The sequence below is a fragment of the Monodon monoceros genome, unplaced genomic scaffold (genome assembly GCF_005190385.1).
Source record: "Monodon monoceros isolate NGI ecotype Baffin Bay Population unplaced genomic scaffold, NGI_Narwhal_1 Super_Scaffold_11, whole genome shotgun sequence".
In the NCBI taxonomy this organism is placed as follows: domain Eukaryota; kingdom Metazoa; phylum Chordata; class Mammalia; order Artiodactyla; family Monodontidae; genus Monodon; species Monodon monoceros.
The window spans coordinates 95,230,238-95,248,178 of record NW_021703767.1 but is presented as its reverse complement, the minus strand read 5'-3'; positions in this window follow the sequence as shown (position 1 = coordinate 95,248,178).

Below are 17,941 nucleotides of genomic sequence, written 5' to 3'. Positions count from 1 at the left end.
ACAATAAAGGTGAAATAAAATTTAAAAATTTTTTTTTTAATTTTAATTTTTAGGCTAAGGAAACATAAAGGAAGGAAGAACTGCATCGCAGATAAGTTAACACGTGCATTAAGGAACGTGCCGGGAAAGGTACGAATGGTCTATCTTTGGATTTACTGAGAACTCCAGCCATCATCTCATTATGCTCTAATAGTTGACTTTCCAAAAAGAACAATCATACAGGAAGGAAACAAGAAACTAGAGAGCATTATCCTCTTAACTGCTTGTGTGTTTCAGCAGTACTAATAGCTACTAGTAATGTGCCATATATTTGAAAATTGCTAAGAGAGTAGATCTTAAAATGTCTTATCACAAGAAAAAAATTATAACTATGTGAGGTGATGGATGATAACTTATTGTGGTAATCATTTTGCAATATATACACATATCAAATCATCATGTGTACACCTAAAACAAATACAATGCTATATGTCCCTTATATCTCAATAAAACGGAAAAAAATAGCTAACATTTATTGAGAAATTCCTGTATGCTATGCATTGTGCTAACTGCTTTACATACACAAACTCAATAATTACAATAGGCTAAGGTCCTAGGCAATTAAGTTAACAACTTCTTCAAGGTCACAGTTAATAAGTGGTCAGGCCAGGATTCAGCCTCAGGTACGCTTGACTCCAAAGCACATGCACTTAACCAACAGGCTTTTAACTCCTATGCTTTACGGCCAGTGAAATCTTGTCTCACAGTTAGCAAACATCAACTTGCTCCAAATAGGCCTTCCCCAAAGAAAACAAGCCTAACCTAAGCAGGTGTCCTGTGCGTTCCAACAGTTCAGCGGGCATCCTGCCCCTAGTCTACCCAGGTGTCAGCCTTGTGAAGCCAGGTACAAGCCCAGCATGTAGAGTCACATCCATGATCATTTCCCACCAGCCCAGCCTGCCCCTTAGTCATCAAAGGCACAGACCCCATCCACTTAACTGTCCACCTGCCCAGCGTCCCACTCACAACCACTGAGGTTTCTCCTGTCTTCCCCTTGCCACCTGCTGGGCCCCAGGAAGTCCCTTCCAACCTTGATGACAAGACCTTCAGGGAGGGGAATTCATGGTTGCTGAGTGCTGTCTATGTGCCAAGAACTTTACTAGACATATTGCTTAGGTAATATAATGTATTAGCAATTTAATAGTAATAATAATGAGGTAAGGCATGTAAAAGCACAGCCTTCAGAGTCAAATGTGGGTTTAGATCTAGGCTTTGCTACTTTTAACTGTAAGACCTTAAGCAAGTTAACTAATCTGAATCTCATCTGTAAAATGACGATAAGGAGGTTATTTGAGGACTGAATGAAATGGTATATAAAAAACCCTTAGCAAGTGCCCAGCCCATAGTAGGTACTCAATAACTGCTGAACATTGAGGATTGAAAAATCAGTTAAAACTGACTTAAAAGTCTTTCAGTACAACACCAAGAGTGAGCTGTACTGTAAACTATGAACACTGGGTGATAAGGATGTATCAATGCAGGTTCAACTATGGTAACTAATGGACAACTCTGGTGAGGATGTTGATAATGGGGGAGGCTGTGGATGTGTGGGAGCAGGGGGTATACAGGAAATCTCTGTACTTTCTGCTCAGTTTTGCTGTGGGCCTAAAGCAATCCTAAAAAATAAAGTCTTAACAACAGCAACCCAAAAGTCTTTCAGAGCCCAAATCTCCTACTTGCAAAAGGAATCTCAGTTCTACCTGTTTTTTTGGTCTGTCTAGAGAATATTATAAATAAAGTTTAGTTTGCAGTTTGGGCCTCTCTATAGAAAAAACTGTAATGAGCCTTCATTATTTCTTATTTATAGAAATTAGACCCTCCATTCCCCTCCCCATTTAAAAATATACATATTTTCATGTAACACATCACCACATATCGCTTCATGCTGGCTGATGGAAGACAGAGTGGTCTAGGCACTGGCTCTCCAACCTGGGGAGGGTGTGGCATAGACATCAGGACTTTTAAAAATCTCCTCCAGGGAGTCTAATAATTAGCAGCCAAGTCTGAGAACCGCTGGTACAAGGAGGGCTTGGAGATAGCCCTGGTGCTTGCTAGCTGTACGACCTGGGTCACATCACTTCTCCGAGGCTTTTTTCTTTTATCTGTAAGTTGGGATAAAAATAACTACCCTGCAGCGTTGCTGCAAGATTACAGATATGTGTAAAATGTCAGTCAAATAGCAATTTCAATATATAACAGTTTTTGTGACCCCCTGGAGGGGTGGGATAGGGAGGGTGGGAGAGAGGGAGATGCAAGAGGGAAGAGATATGGGAACATATGTATATGTATAACTGATTCATTTTGTTGTAAAGCAGAAACTAACACACCATTGTAAAGCAATTATACTCCAATAAAGATGTTAAAAATATATATATATATATACAAACAGCTATTTTTAACAGTTTTATTGAGATGTAATTTTTTTCAGTAAGTCACCTGTTTCAAATGTACAGTTTGATGAGTTTTGACAAGTATCTATAGCCTTGTAACCACCCCTCAGTCAAGACTTAGGTAGTCCTTGCTTTGCACATCAGTATGGAACTGTAAAAATGACCGCGCAAGCTGAGACCGTGCAAAGTAATCTTAATAAAAAAATGGGGAAGTTTTTGATTATTCCATGACCTTCAAAAATGTTTGTCAAAATATTAAAACCTCTCTTACTATCAGTTATAAATGAATAGAGAAATTTTTTAAATAGTGAAACAAATACTTATTTAGTACATTGTAATTTAAAACATCGAAAAATTGAGAACTAAGGTATTTTATTCACTTGTAAAAAGCTTATCAAGAGTAGTTTGAACAATGCTTGCCTTTTTCTTGTGGTGCAGTTTAATATACAGAGTAAGCATCTTCTCTACGCCTTGGTGAATTGTCGTGTCCCTTTCTAAGTTTGAATGAGCTTACAATGTTGAATCCTTTGTACTTTTAATGTCAGGCAGCTTGTGAACCATCCTCTGAGATTAATGCCCTTGATGTGGAGGTTTTTTGTTTGTTTTTTTTAACCAGTGTCACTTCTTATCATCCTTTTAATCACAGTCATTTTTCTCACTTATGTCCACAATAAGTTCACCTTCACTAAATTTCTCCAGCTGTGTTTCTCCAATGGTGGCAGTGTCAGCATTCCCACGGTCAGCAATTGCTTCTATAACTTTACATTTGATTCAGGTTTTACTTCCAACATTATCACTTTTCAGTTCTTTGCTGCATTTTCATCTCTGTTGGCCAATTCCTTCTTTCCATCATCCGTTTTTGTAAAACGTCATGTGGGTCTGTCACTGGGAGACAAGGCAGGAACACAGAGGTGTCTGTGAGTGAACTGGAGAACAGGTGGCCAGTGACCACCTGTCTACAGACTGAAAGAAGCGATGTGGTTGGTTACTGATCGAGATGCACATCTGCTCCTTACATCGTGATCTGTGGACTGAAGAGCTAGCTGCAAAGTTTGTAACTTAAGCAATTACTCACGGTTAAGATACTGTGGCAACTGAAATTTGAACTATGTTGGTAGGGACTGGTGTTATTTATCTAAATGGTGGTGATCGAAATGTGGGCTTGCACACCAAGGACTGCCGGTATTGAACATTTTCAGGCTTCCAAATAGCTCCCTGGTGCCCATCTGTAGTCAATGTCCAGCGCAACACCCAGGTTCTGTCAAACATTGACATGCTTTCTGTCACTGTAGTTTTGTCTCTTCTAGAATTTCGTATCAACACAATCAAACCATTTGAAGTCTGTCGTGTCTGGCTTCTTTCATTTAGCGTGGTGATTTTGAAATTCATTTATGTTGTTGCATGTATATGATGGCTATTTTTCTTTCTTTTCTTTTAGACCACTAAACCAATCTTTCATCTTAACTGAAAATACAATGAAACAAAATAGATAGATAAATAAACCTTCTTTGATTCCACAGCCTCCCCTATCTCTCTCCTCTTTGTAACCAAACTTTTTGAAACAGTCATCCCTTTACTTTCTCTCCTCCACTCCTTCCTCAACACACTGCATTCTGGTTTCAGCCTTTAAGGGCTTCCCTGGTGACGCAGTGGTTGAGAGTCCGCCTGCCGATGCAGGGGACGCGGGTTCGTGCCCCGGTCCGGGAAGATCCATGCCGCGGAGCGGCTGGGCCCGTGAGCCATGGCCACTGAGCCTGCGCGTCCGGAGCCTGTGCTCCGCAACGGGAGAGGCCACAACAGTGAGAGGCCCGCGTACTGGAAAAAACAAACAAACAAACAAAAATACTGCCTTTAACAAGGCCACAACATCCTTTCTGCTACATCCATGGACCCTTCACCTCTATCCTTCTTATCTTTTTAGCCACACTTGTTGCTGTTGAGCACTCCTCCTTCAAAATCTCCTGATTCTCTTCTTCCCTCTTTGACCCCGCCTTCTCAGCCCCCTTCCTCCAGATGCTTTTAACCTAGTGTTCCTAAGGCGTAGTCCTGGGACCTCTGTGATAGTCACTTGCAACCCCTCCCGGGACAATCTCAACTATTCCCATAGATTTCTCTAGCTCTAATCTCTTTCCTGAATTCCAGACAAATGTATGCTACTGTCTAATAAACATCTGAATTTGAATGTCCCCTTGATACCTTAGAATCATATATTCAAAATTAAACTCATCATTTCAATACCTCCTCTTTCCCGTGCCCCCCCCAAAAAAACTGTTCCTCCATCTGTGTTCCCAATTTTAGTGAATGGTTTCAGTATCAGACATTTGTCCAAACCAGAAACCCAGCTTCCTTCCTCTCCCGTACTCCCAACCCCACACATCCAATAGAACACCAAGACTAGTCAACGCTGCCGCCAGCTCTCAGGATCTGTACACATCTCTCCATTCCCACTCCTACTACCCTGTTCCAGCCACCATTACGTCTCCCCACGATCACTTTCATGCCCTGTAATGTTTTGAGCGCTGTGTGATTTTTCTCAAACACAATCTGATCTCTCACCTCCCTGTTTAAAACTATTTAATGTGTCCCCATCCCAAGCTCCTAAGAAAAAAAGCTCTCCATTACCCTGGCCCCAGCTCACCACACAAACTTTACAAATAATCAATATATTATGTGTCAGCCACTTTGGGGAGGCCATCTGACCCTTTGTCCCTTGTTTCTAAACAGCAGAAACTAGGAATGCAATGAAGTGACAGGTTCTTGGCCATTTCCCATGAGGCTGGGTCTTGGCAGATGACTCAGCTGTTGTTTGCTTTCTACTTCAAAGGACAGGGTAGGGCCCCCAGCCTGGAGGCAGAGGAGCTGTGTGCAGGCAGACACAACTTCCAAGTGAAGAGAAAGACAAGACAAGGGGAAGAGGAGAGGAACTCGGAGGCCCTAGCTGGAAGTTGCAGGTCTCTGGTGAACAGACACAGCCTTCTTTGCTCTGTTTTGCTCCCCCAACAGTCCTGCGTCCTGAAATAGGTCAAAAGGCTCCTAATGAGGACAGAAGCACGACTGACTTCAGAGTTCTTCTCATAACAGTTCAGAACATCTTTCTAATCAGCCAGCTTGGGTTTGGGGTAGGGCTAAGACAGCCTATGAGGCAGACGCCTGTCCTTTCCCAGCTGCCTGGATCAAAACAAGCACTGGACATTCAAACCTGAGCTGGGACCGTGGGGTTCAGTTTACCACTGGGTGTTTAAGGTTACTGTTTTTTCTCAGGATTCCTTTCTACATCACACCTCACACCCCCATTCCATTTCCCTGAGCAGCGTTATCTCTTTGTGGAAGCGGCTCTATTACCAGCAGGATCCCTGCAAAGACAGCAAGACCAATCTTTCTACTGCTGAGTTAACCAGGAGGTAGAATAAACACACATTCTGGCCTTCTGCAAATTAGGGGCATAAAAAATATTTTTAAAGAATTTGGTTACTATTTCCAAAAAAAAAAGTCAAAACAGTCATTGTAGGAAAAATGAGAACTTCATTGCACTTCCTACAATTTGCTTTATAGTTTCATAATGTTTTCATTTTAAATTCTATATGAAGGCATACATGAAGACTAACACCAGAGGTGTTAGTCCAGCCAGTTCTGCTGGATGATATCCTCTCAGAGACCAGCCCACCTCGGACAGGCCCTCGAAGGAAGTCAGAGCAAGCAACGGTGCTTCTGAGCAAAGGTGGTTTTCCTCTCGTTAACGCATAGACACGGCTGGAGCCGTCAAGAGGCCCTTAGAGGTCACCTGACATCCCTCCCCCAATCTTGCATTAAGGAAAATGAGGGTCGGTGAGATCGGGTGCCTTGCCCAAGGACAGGTGATTTGTCCGAGGTCAGATGGCTTCCCTGACATCAGGTGACTTGCTTAGGATCACACAGTTAAGCTTGTATCAAAGCCAAGACTGAAAACCTGATCTGACCCTGGGATGATATCTTCCCACAATATCACATGTGGCTCAACAGCAGTTCCTAGCCCCTTCCTCACCTCTGCTCCCAAACAGCAGACACATCCCACTTTGGAACTTGCAAACTGCTTCTGAGTAACCAGAATCTGCGATTCTAGCATCCTCAGATTACAGAGTTGGGTCCCATTGGTTCCTTTTCTTTATGGGGTGGGGAGGAGGTGAGGGGTGCTGATGACTTCACCACAGACCATGCAGTGAGTCAGGGACTGAGCCAGCTCCCCAGACCCCGATCCCTGGTTTATCTTTCTGTTTCCGAGTCAACTGAGCTAGTCAGCCTTCCATGCCGTAAACACACCACAGAGCAGGGAAACCATGAGGCTGCCTATTTAGAAAAGACCTGCTTCCCTGTTGAGTGTCACTACACATCTCTTTCTGTGCACTTGAGCGGTCTGTTCCTGCAGCTGGCTACTAGGAAAACAGGTGAGAGGGATGATTGTGAGATAGCCCCCTTAAAGGGAGTGATCCATGTCATCACTGAAAAAAAAAGCCCCCCAAAGTCTCAGGTGAACAAGCAAGCTGAAGTGGAGGCCATGGCAAAGGTTCAAGCGTTAGGACCATTTAGACAGATGTGCCTTTATTAGATCATGCCATGAAAGACACACAACCAGGAAAGAAATATTACTGTGTCCTGGAAAGGAAAATGCCATCTTTCTTCACCAGATCAAACCCCAAGCTTGCAAGGTAGCCATGAAGGAGAGAAGGATCTACTTGCACTTCCCCTTCTCCTTAGGCAGTGTTTCTCAAACTGTAGTGAGCACATCTTCACAATGCATATATTTGGATCTCACTCCTAGAGGAGGGTGGGTCTGGGGGAGGGCAGGATGCCTGGGCATCTGCATTTCTAACAAGTACCCCAGGATACACACTTTAGATGCACTTCCTCATTGCTGCTGCTGCCACTGGGTAGCCTTTTAGGGGTGCTTTCCCCCATTTATTGCTCTTACTCACATCTCCCTTGCCAAACAAGGCTGGAACATTTCAACAAGGCTGTGCTAAAGGCCTCGAAAAAAAAAAAAGTAAATAAGCAGAGAGTAGCTTGCAACAAAATAATCTGGTTTATAAGGGACAGTTTCCTCATCTTCAGTGTGGGGACCCCTACAGGGCTATCCCCCAGCTGGACTCCAGGCTGTCTGTGCAAGAGGACATTTCTTACTACCTACGTGGGCATGCCTTCATGAATACAGAGATGCCTTGAAGTCCAGACCGTGCAGAGGAAAGCTCAGGAGAAGCCACGGGCTCCCTGTTCAGCCCACCTTCAGTCCATCTTCTGAGCTTCACTCATCTGTCTGCGAAACTACTCACCTCTTTTTTTTTTTTTTTTTATACAGCAGGTTCTTACAGTTATCTATTTTATACATATTAGTGTCTACATGTCAATCCCAATCTCCCAATTCATCCCACCACCAACACCCACACCCCTGCTTTCCCCCTTTGTGTCCATATGTTTGTTCTCTACATCTGTGTCTGTTTCTGCCTTGCAAACCAGTTCATCTGTACCATTTTTCTGAAACTACTCACCTCTTTCCTCAACAACTGATTCTGGGAGAATCTAAACTGGTCAGGGAGGAAGATAACAATTCTCTAAGCCCACATCAGTATACCTAAGTCAGTGCTACATCTGGATAAATGTCAATTCCAGAAAATAAAAACAAGAGGGAATTTGGGAGGGGCGGTGGTAGTAGAAAGGGTCAGTTCCTCTCACCTCATTCCGGACAGATCCTGGTGATGAGATCATGATGATTCGAGAGGCAGCAGCTTGCAAAAGAGGCCAGAGCTGACATTTCAATTTAGCCACTTGTTCATTCAACCAGTAGTTTTTGAGCAGCTATTATGTGCTAGATCCCATGCCAGGCACTGTAAACATTGCAGAGCAATTAACAGGCTCATTTGCAGTGACATGGATGGACCTAGAGATTATCACACAAAGTAAGTCAGACAGAGAAAGACAAACATCATATGATATCACTTATATGTGGAATCTAAAATATGATACAAATGAACTTATTTATAAAATAGAAACAGACTCACGGACATAGAGAACAGACTTGTGGTTGCCAAGGGGGAGGAGGAGAAGGGGAGGGATGGAGTGGGAGTTTGGGACGAGCAGACACAAACTGGTATATATAGTATGGATAAACGATAAGGTCCTACCGTATAGCACAGGGAACTGTATTCAATATCCCGTGATAAACAATAAAGGAAAAGAATATGAAAAAGAATGTATACATATGTATAACTGAATCACTTGCTGTTCAGTAGAAATTAACACATTGTCATTCAACTATACTTCAATAAAATAAATTAAAAACAGCTCTTGCCCCTGTCTTCACAGCACTTATAGCCTAGCAGGGAAAATGACTAAGACAACTCAACGGGGCCTCATCTGATGGTCCTCAGACCACCTCTGGGCCTGTGTTTAACATCAGGGTATTTCCCATAAAAATCTGGATTTCTAACTTCTCCTTTTTTTTTTTTAACCGTACTCCGGCCTCTCACTGCTGTGGCCTCTCCCGTCGTGGAGCATAGGCTCCGGATGCACAGGCTTAGCGGCCATGGCTCACGGAGCCAGCTGCTCCGCGGCATGTGGGATCTTCCCAGACCGGGGCACGAACCCGTGTCCCCTGCATCGGCATGCGGACTCCCAACCACTGTGTCACCAGGGAAGCCCTAACTTCTCTTTTAAAATCAGAAAAGATGGCAAAAGTGGGCTTGTATTCCCCAATGGCAACACTTTCTAGAACTGAGAAGCAGCTGTCCATTTAGAGAAGCCTGCACTCTCCAATTTACCACACTCTGCACCACTCCTAATTGTCTCAGATGTGGCCAGTTTCACCCATTTGACTCACCTGTCCTGTACCCAAACACATTTGAGTTGAAGGTTCTTGTATAGAAGCACATGGCAGAGGACCTAACCTGATCTGAAGAATGAAAGTTGAATAGGGTTTCTCAGGTGATGAAGGGCAAGGAAGGGAGTAGGTTAGGAATGTGAGGCAGAGGAACCAGCATAATGCAAAGGCCCAGAGATGAAGGTTGGAGAGGCTGAGAGCAAGGGGCAGGTGTGTGTGAGGAAGGTGGACTGTTGCTTACAGGGAGAGCTCTAAGAGAGAGGTGAGAGGGACTTCCCTGGTGGTCCAGTGGTTAAAACACTCTGTGCTTCCACTGCAGGGGAGGCGCGGGTTTGATCCCTGGTCAGGAAACGAAGGTCCCACGAGCTGCGTGGCATGACCAAATAAGTAAATAAATAAATAAGTGAGAGGTGAGAGATGGAGGTGGAGAGCAAGGTTGGGGTGAGTTGTATTAAAAATGTTGGACTTTACCCCATGTTGCACAATAGAAGACAGCAGAGGGTTTCAAGCAGGATAATGGCCCCCATCCGACTGTTTCTGGAAGGCTGCTTGGACTGCTGTGTGGAGAGCAGACTGGAGGAAGCAAGACTGAATTGCAAACAGGAATTTCAGGGTGTTCATGAGAAGTCCCCCTGTACAGAAGTCACTGGGGAACGCCAAAGGGTTGTGTCCTATTTTCTCTTCCTCCGAACCCCTGCCCCTACCATACAGCAGAGTCCTGGGCACAGAGCAGGGGCTCGGGGAAGAGTTCTGACCCAAACCTCAGGCAGAAGCAATGACAGAAATGTTTCAGTCCTGTGGATTTGACCTTTTCTACTTGACCCTGTGGGAAGGGTAAAGTTTTTAAAAATAAAATCAAATATGAAGCTATTCTAAAGTCACTGACCTTCTCTGCCGGCTCATCTTTGATGTGGGTGACCCCTCTGGCTTAGCCATGACTTTCTTGAGAGGGAGAACATCACGGCTGCCAGGTCTCCCTCAGACGTTCAAGTTTAAGGAAGAGACACGAAAATCTTGCACGTTAGTGAAAGACGAAAGGTGCAGACCCAAATGTGCAAATAAAATAGAAAAAGGATACAAACAGCTAGAAAAAGCCCAAAATTTCGACATCAGGTGGTGGACGGGGGACACTTTTTGGAAGGAAAATGTTTATTTTTCAGCCTGACACAACTGAGTAGACTGGAGGTGTAGCTCCATTTAAAATCAGTTTAGAGAGACAGAACGCTGCTTGTTTCAAAACTACAGTTCCATCTTCGCAGCCCTCCTCCTACATCACAAAATGTCAAATCCTGGTGTGGGAGAAACCCATTAGAACTCAACTTTATAGGCTCACGTGGTCTGCTTGGATTTCATCTACTGGGATATTTACTTTGGATAAAACGCAAGTTCTCTGCGGCAGTCCGGGGGAAATTTCAACGGATGGAACAAGCAAGGCGTTTTGTAGATGAAACCAACCCCCAAGTGGGATGTTCCACTCAAAATTAATTGACTCTCCCACATCCGTACTCCCCTTTGTCTGATCTTGGGTCATCTGTTCTCTCTTCTGGGATCTCAAAGCTCTTTTTTGAGCAGATATTTTTCTGTTCTCATTATTGCAGAAACTTGAAGTTCTTTGTCGCCAGTCAAACTGAGACATCCACTTATCTGGAAGTGAATAGTAAGGGGTGGGACCCAAAGAACAGGGTTCTCAGTTGCTTTGCCTTATATGCACCTAACTAGCATTCTCCAAGAATTCCTACCCATCCAAAGGCTCGCAGTATCTGAAAGAATAGCCCTTGGTCATTCACACTCCAGGCAATAGGCGTTCTCCCTCATTTATGATAATAGGAAGGAAATTTATCTGCCAGGAAGCATCTGGTGGTCTACAAATCAAATAATGCCTGGCTTAGTTCTGGTGTTTATTATTTTAGCTGAAGACCACACATCAGAGCCCTAATACCTCAGTCCCCATCTTATGTGCTTTAAACCAATAGAGTGAATCCTAGAGACATCAGTAAAACTCCACAGAAACCTGTATCTCTAATTTTCATTCAACAAATATTTATGGAGCTTCTGTGATGTTGCCGGGAACTGTTCTGGGGACAGAACTGAACAAAACAGGCAAGTCTGTGCTTATGCTGAACTTGCAGTTTAGTGCTGGGGCCGGGGGGCGGGGGTGAGGGGTAGAAATAGACAATAAACAGATAACTACAGAATGTGGCAGGCAGTGATGAATCTGCAGACGAAGAATAAAGCAGCCTAGAGGGCCGAGGTCATCAGGAAGTGCCTCTCTGAGCAAGGTGATCTTTCAACAGAGGCTAAAGCGAGCAAGGGAGCCGGTCACAAGGAGTCTGGTGGAAGAGCGTTCCAAGGTTAAGGAACAGCAAAGGCAAAAGTCCTGAGAGGGGTTTATATAATTCCTGCCACGCTGTTTTTTTTAAACATCTTTATTGGAGTGTAATTGCTTTACAATGTTGTGTTAGTTTCTGCTGTATAACAAAGTGAATCAGCTGTACGTATACATATATCCCCATAACCCCTCCCTCTTACATCTCCCTCCCACCCTCCCTATCCCACCCCTCTAGGTGGTCACAAAGCACCGAGCTGATCTCCCTGTGCTATGTGGTTGCTTCCCACTAGCCATCTACTTTACATTTGATATGTATATGTACATGCCACTCTCTCACTTTGTCCCAGCTTACCCTTCCACCTCCCCGTATCCTCAAGTCCATTCTCTAGTAGGTCTGTGTCTTTATTCCTGTCCTGCCCCTAGGTTCATCAGAATCTTTTTTTTTAGATTCCATATATATGCATTAGCATACGGTATTTGTTTTTCACTTTCTGACTTACTTCACTTTGTATGACAGACTCTAGGTCCATCCACCTCACTACAAATAACTCAATTTCATTTCTTTTTATGGCTGAGTAATATTCCATTGTATATATGTGCCACATCTTCTTTATCCATTCATCTGTCGATGGACACTTAGGTTGCTTCCATGTCCTGGTTATTGTAAATAGTGCTGCAATGAACATTGTGGTACATGACTCTTTGAATTATGGTTTTCTCAGGGTATATGCCCAGTAGTGGGATTGCTGGATCATATGGGGTAGTTCTATTTTTACTTTCTAAGGAACCTCCATACTGTTCTCCATAGTGGCTGTATCAATTTACATTCCCAGCAACAGTGCAAGAGTGTTCCCTTTTCTCCACACCCTCTCCAGTATTTATTGTTTGCAGATTTTTTGATGATGGACATTCTGACTGGTGTGAGGTGATACCTCATTGTAGTTTTGATTTGCATTTCTCTAATGATTAATGATGTTGAGCATCCTTTCATGTGTTTGTTGGCCATCTGTATATCTTCTTTAGAGAAATGTCTATTTAGGTCTTCTGCCCATTATTGGATTGGGTTGTTTGTTTTTTTGATATTGAGCTGCATGAGCTGCTTGTATATTTTGGAGATTAATCCTTTGTCCGTTGATTGGCTTGCAATATTTTCTCCCATTCTGAGGGTTGTCTTTTTGTCTTGTTTATGGTTTCCTTTCCTGTGCAGAAGCTTTTAAGTTTCCTGCCACTCTGTTTTACGCCTGTGATGTAGATCCATTCCACAGGCACAGCCGCAAAGGGTGCTGCCCTGCCTTCTCCTTTCTTTCCTTTCTTTCTTGTCTTTCCCTTTCTCCCTCCCTCTCTTCCCTCCTTTGTCCCTGCTCCAAACCTTTGCTTCCTGAATAAGCGTCTCCAACCCCTTTGCTCTGGGGCAAGTGCGCTAAGGATGATAAACCTCAAATGCTTTCGTGACAGGACAAGTTTCCCTTTTCTGGAACCTGGCAGCTCCTGAGACTGAGGGATAGAAAGAAGGCTTTTGCATTATATCTCAAGTTTGGGAGAGAAGAACTCTGTTAGCATGATAAGGTTACAGCTTATCCTAGAGGATATCCTAGCAGGCATTGTGTTTGTAGGGACATCCCAGGTCAGGATCTGAAGAGGCATGTCCCCACCACACAGCCCCGCATGGAGCAGAAAATGGCTAGCTTGTTATACCGGGGATCAGATAAAAGGCAGGACCTGGGGAGTGGGGAGCAGGTAATGAAAAGGCTTAAAAGGGGCAAGTGACTGTGTGTGTGTGTGTGTGTGTGTGTGTGTGTGTGTGTGTTTGGTACAAGGGAGACGGGTGCAGGAGGGCTGAGCTCTGCTGACTGAGTGCTTAACCACAAGGCAGCCCCCAAGGGTCTAGGGTGAAGTTCATGTGTCTGTGGATGAACCTGGGGACAGGTGGATGGCATGGAAATCTACTTCTGAACCTCCACCAAGTTCCGCTGCCTCATAGCAACCCCTACACCCATCCCTGTTGACTCAGTATGTATGGGTAGGCTTATCTTTTGAGCCTAAAGAACTGAACTCAGAAATTTAGAGTTCTGTGTCTTTGCTTGACTCACTGATTAGAACGTTTTTTTGGTACTGATGGTACCATCTCCTCTTTCAGCAATAAGCGGCACAGTGCACGGATTGCACCCTTAAGACAACTTGGAAGCTGGCATCCTATTTTCCCAGAAGACAGTGTGCTGAGGATTTTTTGTTATTTTGCTTCTCTCTCAGCTTTTATCTACCTTTCTCCACTTGCTAAAACCCTGTATCTTCTTTTAAGTGCACTTATAATTCCCTCAGCATTTGTTAGTTTAAAATGCAACACCACTGTCCCTCCTTAGTACCAGCTTACAAAAAATAATTATATTCATTTGACTGAGTGGTGTATCAAAGGCTGTCAACTGAGTTTCGTGCCACATCTTTACAACCTAACTGTAGTGCTAGTAAATCTAGCCACTAAATTTGCATCTTTATTTCATCTGCCAGCCTCTTAGCCATCAGCACACACACACACACGCACACACATAGAGCTTCCTTGTATTCATTCATGGAGTGAGTGTTACCATGGATTATTAATTTGAGGGACAGCTGTGTGGCACATTCACTAGGGTCTTCCCTATAGTGTATGATCTAATAATGCAGAGAACTATTGGGCCAAGCTTGAGTAATCCTTTGGATGTCCTTAATCTTGGACACAGTGCCTCCCCATATTGCCAGATGACATGCGATAGCATCATTACATGTTGGATGTCAGGATATCTCACCTAAGTCTGGCATGTTTGGATTGCACACAATTTCTCTTATTTGTTCTCTTTCAGTGAAAGAGATAGCCCTTACCTGCAAAAATTCTTATCTATGTGAGCACTGATTATGACCCTTCAGTCTGGTTTATACTAGGTCAGATTACCCTTCTTCTGGCTATCTTATTTCCCAACCATTTATTCACCTTGGATGCCTCTTTCATGGGCTTCCACATAGCACTCATTTTGCAGTGATCCATGGCAAATGGCTACCTTAAAGTCTGTGATCTAGACAATGGGATGCAGGTCAATGGGTCACATAGCCAACTAAACTATATGCCAAGACCCTCAGGGACAGGTAGACACGTGGTTGGTCAATTTACTGTGCCTGTTGTCTGATGGCCAAGGTGGTTTTGCAGAATTCTTCCATATTTTTGTGAGAGGATGTGACTGCCCCATAGAGGGAACAGTGCCCCTTCCCTGGGAAACATATAAGAATGTTCCGGGGCTTCCCTGGTGGTGCAGTGGTTGAGAGTCCGCCTGCCAATGCAGGGGACACGGGTTCATGCCCCGGTCTGGGAAGATCGCACATGCCGCGGAGCGGCTGGGCCCATGAGCCATGGCCGCTGAGCCTGCGCGTCCGGAGCCTGTGCTCCGCAACGGGAGAGGCCACAACAGTGAGAGGCCCGCGTACCGCAAAAAAAAAGAATGTCCCGGTGGCTTTCTCTTCCACACTGCACATGCTCTACTGCTGCCCCTCCTCTATGCTGGACCCACTACATCCATGCCACTTGGAATCACTTTGTATAATGGCAGACATTACTGATGGGAACTTATTACATATATAAACCATCTAGGGGTCTAGAAGTTGAAATATTAGACTCAGAATACGGGCCAACAACAGATTAAGAAAACGGAAATGGAGGAGAAACAGGTCGGTTTCACTCTCACTGCCAAGGAATTCCAGTGGGGATTCTACCAAGCTACCCTCTCTTGGGAGTCCAACAAGCTGATTAGAGCCCCATCAAGTCCAAACCAGCCAGCTGCCTAGGGAAACACCCAGATATGAAGTTCATCTGTGCCCAGGAAAGATCTTCGAAGACCGCTCTAGCCCCAGTGCCCAGCCTCAATCCAATCCAACCATCTCAGGCAAAATAATAAAATCAGAGAGAGGCTGGCCAACCATCAGGGTGTGCCCAGGACTAAGGGGATTCCTGAGGTGCAAAACTTTCAGTACCAAAATTGGGAAATTCTGGGCAAATTAGGATGAATTGGTCACTCTATCAGAGACCATATTATGTAAATAGTAAGCTTAGGTGCTATGCTTCCATTTCTAGTACTATTCTAGCTCCAGGGAGATGCTTTACTTGGCTATAGATATGGAGTGCCATGGTAATCATGTGTACACTATATACACTCTGAGGCTTATTTAAATTAATAAAATGTAAGGTATCTCCTTCAAATACTTGGAAATCAATCAGTGACACTCCAAAATTAGCTTTAAGTGATAAAATTTTATGTAATTATGACGACCATCTCTAAAATAAGTGATTAAGTGCTTCACTTAAAAAAGGAATGGTCTGAAAACAAATCTCTCAGGAATTATAAATATTCTCTAAGATATTTGCCCAATTAGAAGCTTTCTGAGTCTTGTTTTTATATTTCTTGCCAACAAATGTTGCTTAGCAACAGTCAGCCATCTCTTTTCTCTCATTAGTTTCCCCTCCCGCCTTTGCAGTTCACACTAAAGGAAAGGAAAGCTATTGCTCTGGGATGACCTCCTCTTCTCAGTTCGTAAACAGAAAAGTGAGGGTTGTTTAAATGCGATGGTCCCTAATGCTTGCACCAAGGTTTGTACAGTCTGAAGGACTGTTACTAAAAGAAGTTAAATTCTAATGGTGTCTTAACTCATTAAAACCCATATTAGGAGTGGAAGAGGTTCAGGCACACCAATAATTCTGCAAGGGCCATTGTTGGTATCTTTGTGCCCCAGAATCTTGACTCAGTTACTAGCTGGTGGAGAGGGATGGAAACTACACTGTTGAGGACCAACTTTGTGTCATACCTTAACTAGGTGCTAGTTTAATTTGGCTTTTAGAATTGGACTTGGGCTGGCTCAGGTGGATTTTTGTTTTTTAGTTTTAGGTTTTTGTGTGGGTGAGGAGGAAGGTAGGCAGGGATTAGCGTGGAGACAGAGAACATACTGGACTACAAGAGCCACAGCAGGACCTGGCCTCATGGAGCCTGGAACCACACCCCAGCCATCCTTGGGGATCTCAGCAGAAAGGTCTCATTCCAGTTTTCCTTTAGTCCTCCACTTTTCCAGAGTTCCACTGCTCTCTCTGCCTGCTCTTCTCCTTGTGTGGGTCACTGAGTCTGCTTTTGCTGCCTCTCTCTGCCTTATGTTCTGACCCTAACCACATATCTCAGCTTATTCAAACGTCAGAGCTGCTGCTGCCACATAACTGACTTGCCCAGGGACCCCTGTCTACCTCAGGGACTCTCTCTGTGTTCCTTTCAGCTTCAGCTCTTCCTGCAAACTGCCTGATCGCCTCTAGACTTCTCAAGCCAAATACCCAAGAGTGAAATTTCCAGTCTAAGCAACGTTGTAGGCCAATGGCCAACTGTAACTTGGTAATCCTGAGCCAATCAACTGGTACCTGAATGAAATAGGGATTGTAGGTTAAACTGTGTGCCCTCAAAATTCATGTGTTGAAGTCCTAACCCTCAGCCCCTCAGAATGTGACCTGATTTGGAAATAGGGTCATAGCAGTGATTTGTTAAGATAGGATGAGGTCATGCTGGAGTAGGACGTGAGCCTAATCTGACATGACTAGTGCCCTTATCAGAAGGCGAAATTTGGACACAGACATGCCGACAGGGAGAGAGCTATGTGAAGAGACACAAGACATAGGCAGTCCTCTACAAGCCAAGGAAAGAAACCCTATGAAAGATCCTTCTTTCATAGCCCTCAGAAGGAACCAACCCTGCCAACACCTTAATTTCAAACTTTTAGGCTCCAGAACTGTGAGATAACAAATTTCTGTTGTTTAAGCCACCCAGTTTATGGTACTTTTGTTGTGGCAGCTCTAGAAAACGAATACACATTTTGGTACCTGTAAGGAAGTGCTGCTGTAACAAATACCTAAAAATGTGGAAGTAGCTTTGGAATTGGGTAATGGGTGGAAACTGGAAGAATTTTAGGGTGCATGATAGAAAAAGCCTAGACTGAGCTGAAGAGACTATAGAAATATGGATATTAAAGGAGATTCTGGTGTGTACTCAGAAAGAAAAGAGGAGAGCTATAGAGGAAGCTTCTATTATCTCAGAATACATGTATCATCATGAACAGAATGTTGCTAGAAATATGAATATTAAAGGTGCTTTTTATGAAGTCTTAGTCAACTTGGGCTGCTATAACAAAATACCATAGGCTAGGTGGCTTAAACAAGAGACATTTATTTCTCACAGCTCTGGAGACTAGGAAGTTCAAGACCAATGTGTCTTCAGATCTGGTTCCTGGTGAGGGGGTTTCTGTCTGACTTAGAGATGGCTGCCTTCTTCCTGTGTACTTACA